Source organism: Miscanthus floridulus, chromosome 7, assembly GCF_019320115.1.
Source record: "Miscanthus floridulus cultivar M001 chromosome 7, ASM1932011v1, whole genome shotgun sequence".
NCBI lineage: Eukaryota > Viridiplantae > Streptophyta > Magnoliopsida > Poales > Poaceae > Miscanthus > Miscanthus floridulus.
Genome location: NC_089586.1, coordinates 32,101,019 through 32,123,568, shown reverse-complemented (window position 1 = coordinate 32,123,568; position 22,550 = coordinate 32,101,019).

Below are 22,550 nucleotides of genomic sequence, written 5' to 3'. Positions count from 1 at the left end.
TGGTACAGACGTACCAAATTCATGGCATATCGACAAGCTCAGACATTTCTATGCTTAACTACTGAGATATGTACTCCTCTTGTACTTTCAATTTAATTCAATAAAGCTATTATGATTTCTCCGACCACTCTAATGTGTCACTTCGAATTTTACGGTTATTCTAACTTAGCCAGTCAAAGCCGACCACCATTCCTTTTAGGGTTTTCGGAGCAGGCCCTGTCTCCGGTTCCTCCCAACGCGTGCATGGGATCCGCTCTCTATGCTACAGGTGATCGGCAGGTCCCCCTGGTTTGACTTGTCCACATCTATGTGTGCACAGGTCATGCACCTCACACTCCGACCATATGGCAAATTAGGGCCGTACAAACTTTTCAACATGACGTGTCGAGTAAAATGGTACAACTAAATAGAACGATAACATGTTCTCACTTAGTTACACCAACATGAGTTTCAAGCTTAAATACATTTTATACAAAGCAAACAAGCTTATGATGATATACAGTTACGTTATTACAAGCTTGCCTAAAGAGGCCCAAGTTTACAATAACACAACTATGTCCTTCTTCTACAGCTCTAGCCTATTCTATTAGCTGGTCGGGGCACGCGACACCCGCTACTCGCTGCTCTTGACATCATGCTCGAGTCTCGGAGACTCTTGTACTGGTTGAGCTGAAGAGGATGGCCCTGCCGATGCCTGGCTGGTTGAGACCGTAGGTTTCGCCAGTTGGCTCGCAATTGATGGCCTTTCTAGCTGACTTGTTGATGGTGTACCCTGTACAGGTGTTGTCCCACCTCCACACAGGTTAATATCGCTAATTATCTTTGAAGACAGGTCCAGCTAGGTCATCCGAAGCTCCTCGGCCTTGTCTAGATCTACCTCCTTCGGGTACCCAGCCTCCAGGCGCTTGAGATCGATCAAGGGGTAGTATGCACGCACCATGCTTAGCACATGTGCGCCTGTGTACTCACCCGCCTCCTTCACGAACTCTTGGAACCATCCCCACACCTTTCGACATCTCTCGACCAGTCCGAGCTGCGGCATCCTTGGCACTTCCTTTGTAAGCGCTGGGTCGATAAGGTCGAGGATAGGCAAAATGCCAGTTGCCATCTCCTGGCACCGGTTCTTCCATGTGTCCCGATCCTCGGTGATCTCTAGGCATCACGCCTTCCAGCCGTCACGATCTTTCATCATGGCTTCCAGATGTTTCTTGGCATTGACTTTTAAAACTGCAAACCACACAAGACATTAAAATGTCACGCCACGACAAGATAAGGCAGGCAACAGAATGAGCAAGGTGGTTTGGAACAATTACTTTTCAGTTCCTCCTTCATCTTAGTTGTGTGGTCCCGGAGTTGGGACTGGTCGCGTGCTAGTTTCTCATTGTCCTCCTTCAGGCGACCACACTTTGCAGCCACATGGCTATTCTCCTCTTGGAGATGGACTACTTTGGCTTCTAAGCCTGCACTACAGCTGTTACTACCAACAATGCAACAACACTTGTCATGCACTTGTTGTGATAAAGTGACAACTTACTTGTTTTTTCCTGCTCTTTGTTACTGAGCTGGACGACCAGGTTCTGGTTCTGTGCCTCTTGCTCTATCCTTTCCTAGTCGGTGGCTTCAAGTTGGTGGTGCAAGCATTTCCACCTCGGCTGTGAGTTCTCTATTGCTTGCTGTGATCCCCTCAATCTGGTCGAAGCACTTCTTTCGGTACCTTGCAGTCTTCATCAAGTCCTGCATGTAAAAAAAACTAAGTCAGACAGTTTGACTGGATAGCAGGATCAAGTGGTCAAGCAAAACATACCTGGACTTCCGTCACCAGACATTTTGCCACTCGTTCAACCTTCATGGTCTCTTCGGCCTCTGAGATTTCCTCATGCATAACCCATTGGTCATTCCGCCAGCGCGACACATATACATGTTGTCGCTTGTCCTGAGGACGGCCCAGGACCTCTTCTACTTCATCCTCTTTGGCCTCTTGTTCGGGTAGCGGTGCTAGTCCAGAGTTGGCAGCCTCTGCGATCACTATGGCTTTCCCATGGGCCGTATCATCGGCAAACCTGCTCTGTGCCACCTCTAGCTCCTGCTCCTCGGTTTGCTCTAATACCCTTGGCGCTGAAGTATCCCCCTCAGTAGGGTTAGTGCTCAGAGTACCTATACTTGGCTTGGCTCTCCCCCTCGACCACCTGCTCAGGGACTATTGTCTAGTCACTCATCTACTGAGGCTCTGGTGGACCTTCTACTATAGGCTCCTCCATAGCCGGCTGCAGGGAAGTTCTCTCTGGGATTGCTGGCGGAGCCATGCCACACCTGGCTAGTTGGTCGAGATTTTCGGTGGATGCTGACCTAATGTATCAGAGATAAGTTCAGGGGACAACAGTATTCAAATATAAATTGTAAGCTTACATCAAGGTTACAACGACTTACAGCTTGGAAGCACGGAATGATGTGGCAAAGGCACGTCTCTTCGTCCGTGCTTGCTCCACGTGCTCTGCGGGTGTCACCGGGTCTCTTTCCATGACCTGTACCGGTGCTAGGGCTTGGTGTTCGATCCCTTTGCCACTTGTCCTCTACATTGCAGTGGTCGGTGATGTGATCCTCGCTGGCACGGAGGAGCCACCCTACTCCGTCGACTCCAGTTGTCTCCTCCTCTTTCTAGGGACGAGTCGAAAGATGTCTACATCCTCTGTTTCATCATCTGACAGTGGGAAGATGGCCTGACGATGCTTGTTGGCCGCTGGCCGCTTACCAGCAGCTCTGGCCATTGCCTCCTCCCCAACCCTGAGTATGGCCCAGTCGACGTCTTCGATCCTAGCACCGGTCTGGGCGGTTGGGCCGGCAACTTGTGGCCAATCCACACCAGGGGGTGGAGACACAAACACTGCTGCTCTATCACGACCATTACTCTAGGAAACATAAAGGCGAAAACATAGTAAGTTTCTGTAACAACAAAACTCTACGGGTACAAGGCAGCATAATTTACCTTTGGGGGTGGTCGGGCTAGCTTGAAAGCATGCTCAATGTCGCTCAACCTGACATAATTTGGATCAGCTAAGTTGAATAGCTCTCCAATCCTGGCTTTGACTTCTATCTTGTCAAGTGCCTCTTGCCTGGTCCTAGTTGGGTCTGCGCTACCTTGGTACTCGTAGCCGGGATGTACCCTCCTCTAGCAAGGCCAGATCCTTTGGCTGATGAACTTCCCGACCATGCTCGGACCATCCAGTTTCTTCCACGGGATCATCTCAAGAATTTCTAAGATCTTCTCCAAGTGCTCGGGTTTCTCCGACCAGCTATTCTTCTTCTCTGGAATAAACCCCATGTCGCACAATGTGATCGTGTTCAGCTCTTCGCGGATGTAGAACCACTTCTTGTACCAGTCGTCCAAAGATGTGTTCCAAGGGCAGTGCAAGTACTGAGCCTTCATCTCGTCACATAGATTGACGTACACACCTCTGGCTATCTTTGAGCCGCCGCTTCCTTTCTTTCGTAGGCAGAAAAGATGGCGAAAGAAGTCAAAATGGGGCTGGAAGCCACCATATGCTTCGCAAAGATGGATAAAGGTGGAGACAAGAAGAATCGAGTTGGGATGTAGATTGCAAATCCCAATCTCGTAATACAAACAGAGCCCCTGAAGGAAAGGGTGTACTGGAACCCCAAAACCCCGCTTGAAGAAATCTTCGAAAACCACAATCTCACCTGGTTGTGGCTCAGGGTACCCTTCTCCTTCCGGCGCGTGCCATCCTGCGAGTGCCATATTGTGGAGTACTCCCACGATGATGAGGTCTTCAATGGTCTTCTCGTTGCTTCTTGACTTCCACCACTCCTTCGCCATGACTCCGGCTTTCTTCTGGGCGTCACTCTTTGCCATGAATCCACCCTTGTTGATGGAGGTGGATATGGTGGAGGGGTGGTTGGTGATGATTTCAGAAGTATTAGGATTAGCAAGAGGAAGAAGAAGATTGCGGCGGCGAATGGTAATGGGGATCGGTAAAAAGTAACTTACCAGTTCTATATTATCAATAACCAAGAGTTCCGCCATTTTGTCCGCTCGAGATTCTTGGGAGACATGTGCACACGCCGCAGACAGTTGTTTTCACAACCTCGAGATCTACGCCAATAAACGCTCCCCTTCGTTACTAGTGTACGCGCCTCTTCATCGCTAGTGTGAGAGGGCCCACACTGACGCACCTCCTTACAGGTGCCAAGCGACTGTTTGTTAGAAAGGGCAAAAAGACAGTATGATGTGCTATACCCATCTGCTTTTTTGACCAGATGTGTCAGATTGGACTTGACAGAGTAAGAAGATAAATAAATACACCAAATAATAGTACAAGCGGCGTTCGTTTCTTCGCTACATGTCTTGTGCTCAAGGATGGTCCAGACCACTGCCGTGCTCGGGGACTGCTCTGACCACTGCCGTGCTCGGGGACTGCTTCGACCACTGCCATGCTCAGGGACTACTCCGACCACTGCCATGCTCGGGGACTGCTCCGACCACTACCGTGCTCGGGGACTGCTCCGACCACTACCGTGCTCAGGGATTGCTCCGACCACTACCGTATTCGGGGACTGTCCCGACCACTGCTTGGAGACCGCTCTCCTTGGCTACATGTGATTTGTACTCACATACAGTTGAGGGACATTTATTTAGACCTTGCTACAAGGCTCATACTTCACCTTCCAGCAAGCTCAGGGACTACATCGGTACAATGCACCTGCCGGTGCATCTCGTATCGCTTGTACGACGATTGGGTTCTCAAATTAACTGGGAATTCTTTTTGGACCCTGGCACCACGTGCCTATGTCACCTACTACCAGGCTCGAGGATTAAGTGGGCACACTTCACCTTGCAGTGAATGTGTTTGTTTTTCAACCCTTACGCCTCTAATGATCAAGGACGCTACGCTTTGAGACGCACTTACATTTCTTTTTAGAAATACAAGTGGGCACACTTCCCAGGACGGAAATATTTTTCTTTTTTCTTAAGAGCACCACACATTCTTCAGACAACCTACTTCTCTAGTTGAATACGGTGGTCAAAGACATCAAGAACTCAAGCCTCAATGTTCAGAGAAGGTTAAAATGGCGTGTCACAGCATAATACATGGTTCTCGGGGACTAATTGTGGGGGTATTAACCCCTATACCCTTATGGCTAGGCTTGGGCTGGCCCAGATCAGAGGGTCTGGTCCACCAAAAGATGACGCGTGGCCCGGACAACCTATTCGGAGTCCCGCGCAAGGAGTCAAGACAGATTTGGTGATCAAGCAAGATCTTGGTCGGTTAGAATAGAAATTCTTATCCGACCACCTATGGCAATTGTAACTGACTAGGATTAGTTTCTAGATCTGTAACCCTACCCCCAGACTATATAAGGCGGGTAGGGGACCCCTCTAAAAAACATCTCTCATTGACATACAGCAATATAATCAGACGCATGACATAGGTATTACGCCTTCTTGGCGGCCGAACCTGGATAAAACCTCGTGTCTGTCTTGCGTCACTATCTTGTTTGTGGCTTGCGCATCTGTCTGCCGACAATCTACTAACTTGGGCATACCCCTAGGTAGATTGCCGACCATATTTCGTCGACAGTGTCTATCCACTAGGGGCCTACTCGGTCGGTCAGAAGGGAGACAAGAGACAAGGCTGGTTGGCCCTCCCTGGGCAGGTGGGTACTCCGAATGGCGAACAAGCCCCCTATGATAGGGAATATTCTTTGAATGTGTAGTAGTTGTAGGGGCACTATTGTCCCACAAAAAGCCTATGGGCATGTATATATAGCCCCCAAGTGGGTGATGTAAAAGGAGGAGAACACGAGTTGAATGAAATCCACCATCTTGTTCCGCGTGTGTTCATCTTTTCGTCTTGTCCCATTTCAAGAGTTTGCTTGTGCGGCAACCCGGTGTTTAGAGGTTTGGGCCTCAAACAACATTAGCGCCCACCATGGTTGTTGCTCGAGCTTATCATGGACCAAAGAACTAAGTGATGAAGCTACTGGTGGACAAGGCAGAAGCATCCAAGGTGGCAGCTTTCGTAGCCGCATAGACAGCCATGTGAGATGACACGGCAGTGATGGAACCACCAGCCCCTCGGGTGGTGGGAGATAGTACCATGCCTCCTCGCAGGCGAGAGGAAGCACCTAAAGGAGTGGTTCAGGAAGTCCAGATCAATCAAGACAAAAATGAAGTAACAGAAGAAGATGAAGACAGCGAAATCACTGAACAAGCAAAAGATCTAAAAAAGTTGGACCAGTATCAGCAAGACATCCTTAGGCTACAGCACAAAAAGGAGTAGTTGTTGAGGCAGGCTACCGCATGAAATAGAGCAGAACAAATGTAGTGGGCAATTAGGTAAGCAGAGATGGAGAGATAAAGGCTGGTACGCGAAATCCAAGATCCGCACGGTGCAGCAGCTGGCGGTGGCGCCGATCGAGGCAGAAACATAATACCAGACACTATCTTGTTAGATGAAGACGAACAAGCATTTGATGCCACCTCACCTTTGTTGAAGGAGCTTCAGTTGCACCCATGGCCACTGGGCTACAAGCCACGTATCCTAGTTTTCAACAAAAAGACAAACCCAAGAAAATTCATCGCAGGATATGAAACTACTGTCGCCTTAGCAGGAGGACACGCGTAGACTCTAGCCAAGTCTCTAATCATGGCACTCAAGGATATCACCCATGATTAGTACACATCATTGAAGCCCCTTTCCATCCATTCATGGAGCCAGGTCAAAGCAGAACTCCTATCCACTTTCCAGGGATATCACCTAGGAATGAAAACCACAAGGGACATGATCAATTGTATATAGCGAGATGATGAGTCCATATCCAATTACTTAGAGAGACTTATCCAAATCAAAGCACAAGTGTCGAATGCTCTAGAGGAAACTATGATAGCAGCAGCAGTCAAAGGGTTAGCCATTGGCTAGTGTTCCACACATTTCACCCGAAATTACCACACATCTATCAAATAATTGTTTGAAGTAATGAGGCAATACGCCAGGTTAGACGACGACCTAAAAAAGCAAAAGGCAACATGTAATGTGTGGAGGCAAGCATGAAGAGCTTCTAGACCATCACCAACCCTAGGGCAGCAAAACATGAGACCATTTCATGCAACCAATAATTTACAAGAACAACCAGAGCATAATCCAGCAGAGCAAAGTTTTCCTAGGCCGATGCCAAACCACCAGCACTGAAGTTTCGATCAGGCTCCGCATGGCGGGCGAGGAGGATGAGGTCCCCATGGTGGATGAAAAGGCAGAGGAAGGGGAAGAAGCTAGAGGATACCCTATTGTGCTGTGTGCAGCAAAAACGCTGGTCATTTCACAAAAGATTGCAAATACAACAAATGGAAAGAGAGCTCAAAGAGAAAGACGAGGCCGCCAAAAGCGGCAAAACGTCTAATCACATGTTCCATAGCACTAACTATTAAATGGTAAATAATCAAGGTTACACTGTCCCCTACATGATGACAAGTACCAATACCCTCTAGTACCTTAGCTTTTCACACGAGCATAACCAGAATCCATGCATCTGGCAGCAACCGGCATTTTCGATGTATCAGGATTTTGCACAATATCTAGGGCATTCAGCAACTGTGTCCTCGCTAGTTTAGCAAGAACAACAACAATCAAGCCAACCTTAGACCGCAAAGCAAGAAGGTGCCCAAGAGCACCAGATCGTAAACAACATCCTACCATCCTAAGGCCACATTTTTGCGATCACTGGTGGGTCAAACCAAGAGAGCAAGAAGAAACTATGAAAGAAAAGTACACAATGTCTCGCCAAGGATACCGCTCAATAGGCCAGCTTGGTCCATGGTACTAATCACCTTTGACAAAAATGACTTCCAAGTGTGAGATTTTCCACACACACAGACGCTTTTGTAGCGATGGCAAACATAGTTGGATTCACACACAACATCCTCAGACAATGGGAGCTCCACCGACATTCTTTTCATTTAACCTTTCGAGCAGATGAACCTTGACAGGAGAACACTGGAACCAGCTGGCAATTCATTGTTTGGTTTTGGTGGGAAAAAGATAGACGCCTTAGGGTAAAAGGCAATCCTGGTCTCTTTTGTAGAAGGCGAGAAGGTCCGCGCAGTGACGATAACCTTCAACATAGTCAACATGGATTACCCATACACCGCCATCTTTAGTAGGGGAGTCCTCAGTAAGTTTGAAATGGTGATAAAACAAAGCTACTTGTGCATGAAAGACAATAGAGCCAAGGGTCGAGGTAGCCGAAGACACCATAAAAATACCCTTGTCTACTCTAGTACCCGAGAAGTGTGTACACATAGGCTCTAACCTCATAGAAGATGAAAAGAATAGTGTAGTGGCTTTTCTTCATGAGAACCAGGATGTATTCACCCGGTCCGCAAATGACTTACAGGGTGTCAGTCGTGAACTAGCATAGCACAACTTGAACATCATGAAAGGAGCAAAACAGCGGAAACAGAAACTGAGGAAAATGTCCACAGAAAGAACAGAAGCGGCAAAAGCCGAAGTGCAAAGGCTACTCGATGCCGGCGTCATCAGACCGGTACAATACCCAGAATGGTTAGCTAATGTTGTAATGGTCAGGAAGAAGAATGGAAAATGGCAAATGTGTGTAGATTTCACTGATCTGAACAAGTGTTGCCCAAAAGATCCATATCTGCTCCCAAGAATTGACAAGTTGGTCAACATCGCCGCTAGGTGAGAAGTAATGAGTCTATTAGATTGCTTCTTGGGGTATCACCAAATCTAGTTAAACCCGGATGATGAAGAGAAAACTAGTTTCATCACTCCAGGAAGAACTTACTGTACCGGTGAATGCCCGAGGAACTATGAAATGTAGGCCCCACCTTTTCTAGAATGGCCGACGGTGTCTTCGACAAACATAAAGGTAAAAACCTAGTAGCATACGTCGATGACATCGTCGTCAAGAGCGACAGGAAGGAGACTCATAGTTAGGACCTCCAAGAAACATTAAAGAACCTGAGAAAGAGTGGCCTCAAGTTGAACCTAGACAAATGTATATTCAGCATTAAGAAAGGCAAGCTGCTCGGTTACTTAATGTCAGCGAGAAGCATTGAAGCAAATCCTAAAAAATAGCAACAATAGTAAATATGAAGCCTCCCACAAGCAAAAAATAGGTATAGAAGCTAACTGGCAGACTAGTAGCTCTAAACAAGTTCATCGCGAGGTTAGCCAAAAAGGGCTTACCCTTCTACAGAACACTTCAAAGCTCAGATCATTTCAAATGGGCCCCGAGCAGCAGCAAGCTTTCGATGAGCTCAAAACATATTTGACCAAGCTAACAACACTATCTAAGCCTTCGCCATCTACAACATTGTTGTTATATTTGGCAGCATCGCTGACAACTATCAGCGCTGTATTAGTCGAAGAGAAGGAGCACGAAAATAAGATGAAGCAGTTTCCAATATATTTCATATCAGAGGCTCTATCGGGAGCAAACTTAACTATTCTGAATTAGAAAAGATAGCATACACAGTGGTTATGGCATCAAGAAAGCTCAAGCATTATTTCCAAGCTCACCGCATCAAAGTGCTCTTAGCATAGCCACTGGAAGCTCTGTTTCACAATAGCGAAGCCATTAGAAGAATCAAAAATGGGCCACAGAATTGAACGAGTTTGTGGTCAATTTCGAACACAGATCAGCAATCAAGTCGCAAGTGCTCACCGACTTCTATATATATATACACACTATTCTACACCCTAGGTGTAGAATACTATTCTACACCAAACTGCTATACTGAACAGAGTTCAGTATCATTCAGTAGTCGCATTTCAGTATTGTTCAGTATTTTGTGGTCCTGGGTGTAGTACTGATTGATACTGAACGCGGTTTAGTAGTACTCTGTATTTTTTTAGGTTAGTTTTGGCTTGCGGTGTAGAATAATATTGTACATCCAGGGTGTAGAATAGCACTGTCGTGTGTGTGTATGTAATAACAAAATTAAAATTAAACTCATTGCAACCACCATAGCAGATCTCCATCATTCGCTAGGGACGGCGCCCGAGCCCCATGGCAAAAAAGGCACCCACGCGAGGGGCAAAGGCCTCTTCGTGTGTTGCCGAGGGGCTAATGTTGGGGGCATGCCCCACCTCTAGGCACCCCATGGAGCTCATTTGCCGCCCCAGCTACGCCAAGCACAGCGCTAATAGCATTTCACGCTAGCGAAATGATGAGCGGTGAGAACCTGAGCAACCTAGACACGTCGATGTGCCAAGCGTTTTGCTTAATGCAAAAAGGCATGCGCGGTGCAGCGAAATGAAGGGAACCTGTGGAACAAGTTTGTCATCTCGTTCGAGCGAAATGGGCGCGGCGCTGGCCGTTCTGGCATTGCGATACAATAGTTCTGGTTCTCGTTTAAGCCCTCCATTCATGTCGAGGCAGAAGGAAGGACTCAGCTTATACTTACACGGGCAGGGGTAAGGTCAGAGTTAGGCGAATAGCTGGCGGCTATTCGCTTAGGTGAATAGTAGGCGTTTGCTCGTCTAACTGTCATTGTAGGTTTCGCCGGTCGGAGGGGTCAGTCGCTTCAAGGTGGCCGATAGTGTCTGTTCGCCAAGGGCCCACTCGGTCGGTTGAAAGGGCGACAAGAGACGGGGCCGGTCGGCCCTCCCTGGGTCGGTGCTACCCAGGGCTTGTGGGGACTCCGAATGGCGAACAATCCCATGGTGATAGGGAATATTCTTCGAATGTGTGGTAGTTGCAGGGGCACTATTGTTCCACAAAAAGCCTATGGGCATGTATAAATAGCCCCCAAGTGGCTGATGTAAAAGGAGGAGAACACGAGTTGAATGAAATCCACCATCTTGTTCCGCTTGTGTTCATCTTTCCATCTTGTCCTGTTTCAAGAGTTTGCTTGTGTGGCAACCCGGTGTTTAGAACAACAATGAGTTATGTTAATTAAAGAAATCAACTTAAGCTCATCCTTTGGATCTAAATTAGGGTTGGGTTCTACCCTTAAAGATTCGACCTCATCTTACCATTCTTTACTTGCAACGGCACATGAATTACTCATATGCTCTAGTCATTGTCGCTGCACTTCCTGGTCAGATTTGTAGCCTTCATAACTCCTGTGCTTTGAGTGTCTTAGTGGATTTATAGGATCATCATGAGACTTAGGAGAAAGAGCATAAGGGGAATCATCGGGGTCAAGGATGGGTTCAGAGATGGGTTCGGATGAGACATCTAAAGTGGGCATAGAAGGGGAGAGGATATGAATGGCTTCTAAATGGCTTAGCTCTCCTTCTATGGGTTCACTAGATATCCCATCCTTAAATTCTTCCCAATGTCCTACATGGAAATAAGGAGGCTTTCTAAGTGACTCTTCCTTAAGAGGATTTGAAATATGTTCTTTTGAAGGTCTCTTTTGTAGATGAGAATTTAATGTTTTCCAAAAACCAGCATCAAAGAGGTCATCCTTAATTTTGAAAGAGATTTCCAAAGGTTGAATTTTTTTCTTCCTTTGGAGGATTTAGATTTTGGGGTATTGATGGTTCGGAATTGATAGCTAAATCTTAGGATTGGAGTGGTTGTGATTTGGCTATCAAAACTTCCTCTTCTTGTTCGAGAGATGATTCCTTCTCTTCCTCGAGGAGTTCATCATGAATGCTAGTGCAGGGAGTGTTTTCAATAATTTTATCAAGGATAGTCCTTGCTTCACTAACAGACAAACAAAGGAAAGCTCCTCTAGAGGCTATATCAAGGGATTACGCAGAATCCTTGCTAAGGCCCATATAAAAATATTGAAGAAGCATCGGGTCTGAAATAGCAAGGTCTGGGCTAGTGGTAATAAGGCTACTAATACAATCCCATGATGCGCCAAGAGATTCCTTTTCTAGTTATCTAAAATTTAGAACATCTTTTCAAAGGCTAACCACTCTAGAGATGGAAAAGAAAGATAAGCAACATTTGGGGCATAAAGCTTCCAAATGTCCTTGCATACTTCTTATAGTTTGATTGTTAGCTCTTCCTGTCAAAGAAAATGAAAATAACTTCCATCTTAAGGTTTCGTCTAACATGCCAGCAATATGCAAGCATACACATGTCTGTTTAAACTCTCGTAAGTGAAAGTATGGGTTTTCATTGCCTTCTCCTGAGAAGGATTGTTCCCGAATCAATTTTATTAAACATGGGCGTAGCTCATAATCAGGTGTTAGGATAGGCTCTACAGATTTTGGTGGCTTTAGGCGTGCGCTCATAGGTTTAGCGTATTGATATATAGGTGTGTTATCCATGCTAAACAAAATTAAAACAAAAGATACAAAGTTAAGTTAGGTTCGTAGTTAACTCAGCAACCGTTTTCCCGGTAAAGGCATCAGAAAGCTTGTTGGTATATTTTAGACGCACACAGATTAATTCGCAAGTGCACGAATACCATTGTAGCTTTCACCCTGAGTATTCCAAGTATCATATCCACAAGGAAACGTGAGATTGACTATAGTCTAACTTAACTAGGGGTAGCAACAAGGCTAAGGATAAATAGGAGCATAGAGAGGATTACTAAGGTTCTCTAGTTCTGACCTGGATAAGCTATGTCTGTAAGGAAAATGGACCCAATGCCATTTACTTTGGATTTTGGTGTTCGGTGACCAACACAACCAAATTGACTAATGAATTGCAAGTAATTGTTTTGTAGTTCAATAGGGTGCAAGACGTGACTTGAATGAAGGCGACATCACGATCCGACGATCAACACTATAAGCAAGACCCTAGAAGCATAAGAAAAGACTCAAGATATCAAGCAAAGTCCAAGCACGAAGATGGGAACCAAATAGAATGCAAAACAGTGAAGAAACAAGCTTGGCAGAGGTGACCGGATGCGTCCGATGGGCAATCCAAGACAGCGGCAAGAATCAGCAGGCGACCAGACGTTGAAGAAGAAACATGCCCGGATGCGATGATGGCACTATTCATCATCTCGACAACACCTTCAGCGTGACCGGACGTGGCAGATGGACGACCGGACGCACTAGGCAGCAGCGTTCGATCAGTTCCAGAAAGGTTCTAGAGAGGCACAAATGCGACCGGACGCGTCCAGTAGCAAGTGATCGGACTCAGCATTGAGTCCGATCAACACGCTAGCTTCAATGGTTGGGAAGACCAAATGCGTCCGATGTGGACATGACCAGTGTCCGGTCACTAGCAGATTGTTGGGTCTCAGGGTCCAATGGCTAGTTCTCACTTGTGGGGCTATAAATAACCCCCAACCGGCCATTTGAAGCATGAAGAGCTGAGGAAACATACCAAGGGTGTTGATACACCATTCTAGTGATCTCCACTTGTATAGTGCTTAGTGATTCATTAGGTGATTAGCGTAGGTGCTTTGTGAAGTGCTTAGGTTGATTAGACCACCACTTATGCGCTTGCTCTGGGTTTAGGCCTAGTGTTTAGTGAGGTTTGCACACCTCTTATCACTCGGTGCTTGCACGCACCATTGTTGTACATCAGAGGGGCTTGTAGTCTTGCGAGATCATACCAACCGCATTTGTGGTGTGGCCGCCACTGTGTACCAAAGGGAACAAGACCCATGGTGGTTTGGCCAGAAGCTTGATAGTGAAGACAGTGGGGAACGGTTCAGAAGAGGCTTGCCGGAATGCTCACCGGAGACCCACTTGCGTGTGGGAAAGGCCCGGGGCTATCCACAGAGTTACCCGACTAGGAGCTTGGCCCTTGCGAGGGATTGTCGATGAAATCTAGTCGGCAGTCTACCAAGGGGTATACCCACTATAGTAGATGATTGGTGGAGGTGCATGTGATTAGGAACTGGATGGTAACAGAGACACAAGACATAAGATTTATACAGGTTTAGGCCATCAATGTGACGTAAAACCCTATGTCCTGTGCTCTGTTGATTTGTATTGATTGTGTATCAGATTTAATATATCTCATCTAGGGGACCCCTGCTCCTCCTTATATACTCTAGAGGGGTAGGGTTACAAGGAAAATATCATATTTGGTGTTACAATATCTTTTTGTAGCCTTGCAGTGCACGCTGACCAGTGTCGTGTGCCGCACGCCTTGATCGTGTGGGCTAGGCCACCTCTGATGGTGTGGCCCATGTCTTGTCCTATGGATACTAGGGGGTATATCCCCCATAGCTAGTCCCCAAGTGCCTTGTATCCTTTGAGCAACGCAGTCTTGAGCAAGTCTGAGCAGTTTGATGTGAAGCCGACCAGTTTAACTAGTGATCCGAGCGATGGAAGTCGAAGCCGACTAGTTTAACTAGTGATCTGAGCGATGGAAGTCGAAGCTGACCAGTTTAACTGGTGATCCAAGCGATGGAAGTCGAAGCCGACCAGTTTAACTGGTTAGGAGACCTCAGACTTAGCCAAGTAAAGCTTGCCAAAAGGATATAAGGGGCTCAAGATTAATTTTAAAAATTATTCACCTTAGATGAAGTGTAGCCACTATGAGGTCAGATGATTATCATCCATGACTTAGTCAATAAGGAAGGTAAATCAGGAAATAAGCACTACATTCACCATCAGGTGAAGTGTAGCCACTTAGTCCCTGAGCCTACTGGAAGATGATAAATGAATCTTGTAGCAGGCTCAAAGAAAATAAGTCTGAAAGCTTGCCAACGTCATCTGACATGTGTGTATCAAGACCCAAACATGATGTCCAAGATCAGCACCCTAATCTGAATAGCATGGAGCAACTTGATAGCACACCAATGAGACATAGCGAGATCTGACCGCCAAGGGAGTCCATAGCTTAGCCGGTGACTCTTGCACGAAGAATCCGAACACTGAGTCCTCAGCTTAGCTGGCAACGCTTGCACAAAGAATATGAACGCCAGGAAGTCCCCAGCTTAGCTAGCAAGCCCCTAGTGTGGCTGATGATGAAGCAACGGACAATTCAACCAGTTGGTTGGCGAAGAATCAAGCACTGAGCAGCCCAACCAACTAGTCGACGACAAAGTGAGCGCCAAGTAGAAGCAAACATCGAACAGTCCATCATCTATGACTTAGTCAAAAAGGATGTTAGTATTGATACATGTGCCTCAAGGTGCAATGTATACATTGTAGTCCTCGAGCCTGACAGTAGGCGAAGAAGACACCTGGTGTCAGGATCAAAGAATTTCAACGATCACTTAGTCAAAACAACCAATTCCTAGCTTAGCTGAGCACACAACTAGTCCCCAAGTTAGCTAAAAACCCAGTAAGAAGAAAAAATAGTACATTTACCACAAGGTGAAGTGTACACACTTAGTCCCCGAGCCTGCTGTAAGATAGAGAAACATCTTGTAGCAGGATCAAAGAATTAAGTGTAAAGGACGAAGTCCCCGTACATAGCACTAGGCATATGGAGTAAAACTTGATAATATCAAGCAGTAAAACATGGAGAAAATGAAAAGTGCTTAGCACTAGATTGTTGCGATAGATATACTTATCAAAGCCCCTGACGTGCTGCCGAGGATCGGCACCCTGATCTGGACAGCATGGAACACCTTGATCTCACACATGACATGCAGCGTCAGCAAAATGTAGTAAGCCAACAAGCGAATCGACAGACGAAGTCCCTAGCTTAGCTGTCGAGCCCCCAACATAACTGACAATGAAGCGACAGACAATCCAACTAGTTGGTTTGCGAAGAATCAAGTACCGAGCATCCCAATCAACTGGTCGGCGGCAAAGTGAGCGCCGAGTAGAAGTGAATGCCAAATAGTCCAACCAACTGGTCGGCGACGAAATCGTGAACCTAGTGGTCCGACCAATTGATTAGTAGAGAAATCCAAAGGCCAGATGGTGCGACCACCTAGACGATGATCATGCAATACCAATATGTAGGACGTGTAGTACATGATTTAAAAATAAAATATATGAACTCGATGATGAAGAAAATAGAGCGAAGTTTATCAGGAATAATGTATCGGTGAATTTTATATCCTGCATAGCAGTTTATGTTTATTTGGAGTTTATTCATATTTGTATAAAGGACAAAATCCCCATGCTTAGCACTGGACATAGGAGTAAAATTTAGAGAGTGTTGAGCACTTAAAAATGGAGAGAGTACTTAGCAATTGACCATGGCAAATTTTGGAGTGTGCTTAGCACTATACCATGGCGAAATTGGAGAACATAGAGAGTGCTTAGCACTATACCATGGCGAAATTGAAGAACATGGAGAGTGCTTAGCACTATACCATAGCAAAATTGGAGAACATGGAGAGTGCTTAGCACTATACCGTGGTGAAATTTGGAGAACATGGAGAAATTTGGAGAACGTGGAGAGATTTGGAGAACAGGGAGAAATTTGGAGAACATGGAGAAATTGGAGAACATGGAGAGTGCTTAGCACTATACCATGGCAAAATTTGGAGAATATGGAGAGATTTGGAGAACATGGAGAAATTGGAGAACATGGAGAGTGCTTAGCACTATACCGTGGTGAAATTTGGAGAATATGGAGAGTTCTTAGCACTATACCATGGTGAAATTTGGAGATATAACCCTATGAAAACTGGCCTAGCCATTCAGTATGCCCTGAAGCCCATTGAACCATAAAGAACTTAGCTCTTGACCACGCTTAGGAGTATAGGCATCACCGAGGAGCCGCTGCCGACCGCCTATGATGCAGAGCACTACTGCTCATGCACGTTTAGGTGTTAAGTCGAGGATAGGGCTGCTTCTGGATTACGCAAATGAGAACGTGACTGGTCGGAAGCGATAAAATTGCCTAGCCCTTGAGCTTTTTTGGCCTGTCATCATGGCAGCGGTCATTGTTCTCACAATGCCATTCTTCACGGTGATCATCATCGCGGTGCGATGTGGCTTGCTTATGACCCAGGTGGCTCGCTTAGCAGCTCGCTCAGTGGCTTGGGTGGCTCAGCGGCATGGCGGCTCGGGCGGCTACGCAGAGTCGTAGGCAAACGAGCGTAATCAGAGCCTGACATAGTCAATTCGCGTGGGAGGCGAAGCCCTTGAGCGTGTCCGACCGAGGCGAGGGCGCAGTCCAAGATCTTCCTTGCATGTCTAAGATACGTGAGGTTGCCTACATGGTGGTGTAGATCCAGATGCATATGTGCCTGTATATCTCTTCAACTACTCCAATTAGCTTGTATGGCCGACCAGCATCTTTGGTGGAAACACTGCTCCACATCGCATTATCGTCGGTCGCCTTTCCTGATTGCTGGTTGTCGTGATCCATGGAAATGATATTGCGTATCTGATAAAAAATCATGAGCAACAACAAGATATGATTAGGTTTCTCCCAACCAAAATCATGCAGACATACGGATATATCTAGAAGTATAATAACAATATTTAATTAGGAAGCGACTTGACTTAGCTTTCTTGGATTGCTTGACTCCGATCTTGTTGCCAAGTGCTGCATCTGTTGGAGGCGCATGGCAAGGCGTTAGACTCCAGCATGTGTGACCGTTCGCTGAGGAAAGCAATCCGCTGCGTGCTAGCATCGAGTTGCCGCCGAATGCTGAGTTGCTGACGACGTTGGTTGAAGAAAAGATTCCCATCTGGTTCACCATAGAATCAGCACGCACAGCCCCTACCTGACACGTCACTGTCGATGAAATCTAGTCAGCAGTCTACTGAGGGGTATACCCATGATAGTAGATGATTGGTGAAGGTGCGCGTGATCAGGAACCAGATGGTAACAGACATAAGACACAAGATTTATACAGGTTTAGGCTATCAATGTGACGTAAAACCCTTCATCATGTGCTCTATTGATTTGTATTGATTATGTATCAGATTCGATATATCTCATCTAGGGGACCCCTGCTCCTCATATACTCTGGAGGGGTAGGGTTACAAGGAAAATATCCTATTTGGTATTACAATATCTTTTTTTAGCCTTGCGGTGCACACCGACCAGTACCGTGCGCCGCACACCTTGATCTTGTGGGCTGGGCCACCTCTAATGGTGTGGCCCATGTCTTGTCCTATGGATACCAGGGGGTATATCCCCTGTAGGGATTCCTTACGAGGGGCTCCAATGAGGACTAGGGGGAAGCTTGAGCATTTTTCGATACCTCGGTAAAAATACCAGAGTCGTCAACGAGAGTTTGTATCTCTACCTCATCTTTACCTTCCGCATTTATGTTGTTACCTAGGTTGTGTGCTTTACTTTCCTAACTTAGTTGATAGGCTAGTTGATAGGGTTGGAACCTAGGTTGCAAGACTCTTTTGTGGTAGAGATAGCAACACATTAGCAAAATCGTACTTGCACATTTAGATAGATTACTTACTTGCACAGGTTTTGCTAAGGTGGAATTAGAGGCCATAGTTTAGAGTAGATTTTTAAGTTACCTATTCACCCCCCCCTCTTAGGCATCGCGGTCACTTACAAGTGGTATCAAAGCAGGTTGGCTCAATTTGGACATTTGGCTTCACCGCCGTTGAGCCGACGTGATTTAGAGTGGTTGGGATGAATACCTCTAGGCCTCCGCACTTTGATGGCACTAACTTCCCCTACTATAAAGCTAGAATGGCTTGTCACCTTGAGGCAGTAGATTTGGGTGTTTGGAGAGTCACTCATGATGGGATGAAACCCATTAAGAATCCCGATAAACCCACAAAGTGTGAAGAAAAAAAATCATTTCAATGCTAGAGCTAAAAATTGCTTGTTTCAATCTTTTAGCATAGATGTGTTTAACCAAGTATTCACTTTGAATATGGCACATGAAATTTGGTTAAAATTCCAAGAGCTCCATGATGGCACAAGTAATGTCCATGAGCAAAAACATTGCCTAGCTCAACAAAGTTATGATTCTTTTGAAATGAATGATGATGAGCTTGTTTGTGACATGTATTCTCATTTGAATCTAATTATCAATGAGCTCAATTCTATAGGATTAACAAAGCTAGGTGATGCGGACATCATGTGGAAGATCATCTCCGTGCTAACACAAAAGAAATATGCAAGCATCATCACCATCCTTCACAACATGGAGGATTTGAGCACCATGACCTCGGCCATAGTCATTGGCAAGATAGTGGCATTTGAGATGTCACATAAGATGGGTCATGAAGAAGCCTCTTTATCAAGCAAAGGCAAAACACTTGCTAGTAGTGGGCACAAGAAGATGAAGGGCAAGCAAGTTGAGACAAGCTCAAGCTCAAGCTCCTCAAGTGAAGAAGAAGAAGACAATGAGGATGATGAGATGATGAATCAAATGATGATGATCAATCTTCCTCCTCCACCTCCGACCTTGATGAAGAATCAATCAAACTTATCAACAAGGTGGGTAAGATGATCCAAAGGCTCAATGTCAAGGGTGTGCCCATCCAAATTCAAGATTTCATTTTCACCAATCAAAGAAATGAGCAAAGGAAGAAAGGATACTATGGATGCAGTGAGTTGGGGCACTTTGTGGAAGTTTATCCAAACAAGCCCTCACCCAAGACAAAGAAGAAGGCGTGCAAGGACAAAGCCCTCACATCAATAAGGTCATGGGATGATTCTTCAAGTAAAGATGAAGACCATCACAAGAGACGAGGGTACAAGCACTTCACGAGTGTGCCTTATGGCACGAGGTAACAAAAAGTTTATCCCTAGTGATAGTGACAATAATAGTGATAGTGATGATGAGCTACCTTCTTATGAGCAACTTATGCAAGAAAATCTTAAATATGTTAAAAGTTGCACTAGTCAACAAAAGAAGCTAAAAATGTTATAAGAAAGGCTAGATAGTTCACAAGAAAGCATATAAAACCATGCTCGAACAATATGAAACATTTGCTAATCTCAATATTGAACTATCTACTAAAATTGAGCAACTTGAGGCTATTGCAACAACAAATGCATGCACAATCAATGATAAGCAACTTGTAAAGAAAAATAAAAAATTAAAAGAAAAGTTAGCTAGCTCACAAGATGCCTATAAAAGTTTGCTTGCTAAAATAGAAACCATGTGCAAATATTGTGACGAGCTAACTAATAAAGTTGCTAATTTTAAAGCCATCGATACTACCCCCACCAAGGCACCTAAAAAGAAAATTTCATTTTTTTTATTTGCCTAAAAAGGATGCCTCTACTTCTTGCAATGATTTATGTTTAGACTCACCCTTGTGCAACCAAGTTTGTGTTGAGAAAGTTGTTGTAGATGCACAGAAGAGGTCGCAATGGAGAATGAGCAACTCAAACAAGAAGTGGCTCGCCTTACCAAGGACTTGACTCAAGTAAAAGGCAAAATAGAGCAAGCCCAACTTTATCAAGATAACAACGTCAAGGGAGTGAAGAAGCTTGATGAAGGACAAACTATGGTTTGCTATGTATGCAACAAGAAAGGCCACAAGTCCTATGAGTGCAAGGTGAAGAATGGGATAGGAGCTAAGAAGAAAGAGAAAAACAAAAAAGAAACAAGCAAGCTCTCCAACACCTACACCAATAAGGTGGACAAAAAGGCCTCCATACCTTATCTCTTGAAGAAGAAGAAAAATGACAAGGTGGTGGCCATCAAGGTGAATAAGCAAGCCAACAATGGGGCCAAACGCATTTGGGTGCCAAAGGAGATCATTTCCAACATGAAGAGCACCAAGAAGGTTTTGATCCCAAAGGGAAAGTGAGAAGTCCGATGGACTACGGGGAATTTGGAGACTTGGCATAGTTTTGGTGCATTTCATAGGGTGCATCATGATGGTCAAGGTAATTGCCAAGTGGGTTAGTGAATACTATGGACCCAAATTCCCCTCCCCATGTTAGGTAACCAGATTTAATTTCTTATAATTTCAATTAGCATCTAGTTCCTTATCATGCCTAGGTTTGTATTTGCATGTTTAATCTTTTGTCATGCATACACTAGGTAAATCATATGGTAGGCTTGCTCGGTATCACTCTTACCCTTAGAGCAAACCTACATGGTTTAAATTGCTTACGAGCATAGCACATAGCTTGGTTTACGATTGTTTATCTAATATGTGCCAAAGTCCAAATTGTAGATAATTTCCCCCGATTATCACTTTTGAAAATGATTCTCACATTCATGTGATATCATCTTTCAAGTGGTATCTTTGATTCTAAAATCAATGTGCATGTCTCCTACAAGCATTCCATACTTGAATGCACAAATTTAGGGGGAGGTTACTCTACAAGTTGGATGCTTTGAGACTAACACTATTTCAAGCTTATCATATGTGTAGTAGTCTCATTGCAATGAAAATGGAGTCCCTAGAGTTAAGCATTATGCTTCAAAAAATCCACCACCTATTGCAAGTGGTGATAATCAAAATGATTTCTACATGTGGTATTTCTAAATTGACATCGTCATGTTGATTTCAATTTGGTATTTATATGCTTTCTCCATGCATTATATAGATTAAACTCCCTTGAGCAATAATTTGCCAATTATGCATATGCTTTGCCTTCCACCATATGTATGCATATTTTTAGGGGGAGCTTAGTCTATGTAATGTGAGAGTCAAGTTTTGTAACCTATTCCACTCCACATTCAAAGGATCACAAAATTTGACCCTCCCTTGTGCTACTAATGTCTTCCTTTTCGGTGTTTGATTCCAAAGGAGGAGAATTTGTAGGACCAAAAGCAAGCCCAATCATAATAATTTACAAGTGGTAATGGTCCGAGATAGGGAGGATAGTGGATTATGGAGTTAGGGGGAGGCTTAAATCCATAATGCCACATGGGGACATTTGCAAGGGCAAGATAAGTTTCCAAAGATGTTTACATGTGGTATATTTTAGCATCATATAACCCTGCCCTTTGCATTGCATCCTAGCAAGTAGATAGTTTTTAGATTCCAAAACTTTTATTATTTGCTTGCTTTGATCGTGTTGTCATCAATCACCAAAAAGGGGGAGATTGTAAGGAAAATGGACCCTAGGCCCATATACTTTGGATTTTGGTGTTCGATGACCAACACAACCGAATTAGACTAATGAATTTGCAAGTAATTGTTTTGTAGTTCAATAGGGTGCAAGACGTGACTTAGATAAAGGCAACATGACGATCCGATGATCAACACTATAAGCAAGACCCTAGAAGCACAAGAGAAGACCCAAGATATCAAGCAAAGTCTAAGCACGAAGATGGGAACCAAGCTGGACGCAAAACTATGAAGAAACAAGCATGGCAGAGGCAACCGGACGCGCCCTTCGTAATGACCGAACGCGTCCGATTGGCAGTCCGAGACAGCGGCAAGCATCAGCAGGTGACCAAACGCTGAAGAAGAAACATGACCAGACATGATGATGGCACTATTCATCATCTCAACAACACCTTCAATGTGACTGAACGTGGCAGATGGACGACCGGACGCACCCGACATCAGCATCTGATCGGTTCTAGAAAGGTTCTAGAGAGGCGCAAACACGACCAGACAAGTTCGGTGGCAAGTGACTGAACTCAGCACCGAGTCTGATCAACGTGCTAGCTTCAACGGTCGGGAAGACCGAACGAGTCTGATGTGGACATGACCAGCATCCGGTCACTAGCAGATTATTGGGTCTCAGGGTCCAATGGCTAGTTCTCACTTGTGGGGCTATAAATAACCCCTAACCGGCCATTTGAAGCATGAAGAGCTGAGGAAACATACCAAGGG